Consider the following 1,214-nt stretch of genomic DNA (forward strand, 5'->3'; position numbering starts at 1 on the left):
CAGCTTCTGTCGAATCGCGATCTCGATTCCATTTCGATTTATCGTGCAGCCCTATTGTAGTCGCAGAAAAACATTGGTAACAAGTGGAGGGAAATGGTTAAAATCCATGGAATAAGAGAAAAAATTTATTGTTGTTCCATTGGATATCAGAATTGGAATGCAAATCATTTTTATAGAATACTGTCGTCAAAGACTCCATGAAGCTAAACGCAGATGTTTAAATGGACAAACTATGGATGGAACCTGCTTTGATTACCCTAGCATACATTTGATTTAAACAATGGGTCAACATAATATTCACATGTGCAGTTCATAGGGGACATATTTTATTAGCCCTACTACAGTAACATCATGAAATACTATTTATACCTACAACATTTACCTATTTCATCTCACAATTCTGACTTTTTTTTTCTTTCTTGCAAATGCAAGTTTTCATCTCCTAGTTCAGACTTTATAAATCGATTTAACTCAATTGCGGGTTTGTCAATTCTGAGGAAAAAAAGCCAGAAGTGTGGGATATAAACTCATGATTGATTGCCAAGGGGAAGAGAGAGAATGACGAGTTGATTTTTCTTATCAGAATTGAGAGATATAATCTCGGAATTGTGAGTCAGAATTTTTTAATATAAACTCAAAATTACCTTTTTTTAATTCTTTTATTCCATGGCTTCCATAGACTGCTACTTTAAAACTGTCATTTTCTGCCACCAGATAGGCTCCGCCCACAAAAATGTAATCGCTGTTTGCAAACACTGAAATTGGTCTATTGGACAACTTAACTGCCCAGCCCTCGCACTAATGTATGCTTCATCAGGGAAAAGATGTCGTTGCAGTATTCCATTAAACAAAAATCAAGAATTGTCAATTTTGCTGTTAAAGGTGACATAATGAAAATCTGACTTTTCCAGGTTTTAAGTGCTATAATCAGGTCCCCGGTGCATCTACCAACCAAGAAAACGTGAAAAAGATTAACCCAGTAACTTTGTTTTGGTAAGCCTTTTTCTGCAAGCGTCTGCAAAAAGAGCGTGTCTGATTTAGCTCCCTTGGTGACGTGGCAAAGGGATCTCATTATAATATTACCGCCCCTTAATCTGTAAGTTTCCACCCACGGCGCCGTCATTTTGATTTTGCAAGCGACAACGGTGTACCAGTACTAACGCCATGGCGAAAGTTTGAGCAAAACATGCTAACTGTTCTGTCATTGGCTGCAC

The 1,214-nt window shown here is 37.5% G+C and overlaps 1 protein-coding gene across 1 annotated transcript in view; it reads left to right on the forward strand.

Moving 5' to 3' along the window:
* The window catches only part of LOC107757196 (condensin complex subunit 3-like), a gene marked incomplete at both ends in the record, with an annotated part of 10,747 nt that overhangs the window by 7,540 nt on the left and 1,993 nt on the right, over positions 1 to 1,214 (forward strand).

This window comes from Sinocyclocheilus rhinocerous, unplaced genomic scaffold (genome assembly GCF_001515625.1).
Source record: "Sinocyclocheilus rhinocerous isolate Xijiao unplaced genomic scaffold, SAMN03320098_v1.1 scaffold6284, whole genome shotgun sequence".
NCBI classification, from domain to species: Eukaryota; Metazoa; Chordata; class Actinopteri; order Cypriniformes; family Cyprinidae; genus Sinocyclocheilus; species Sinocyclocheilus rhinocerous.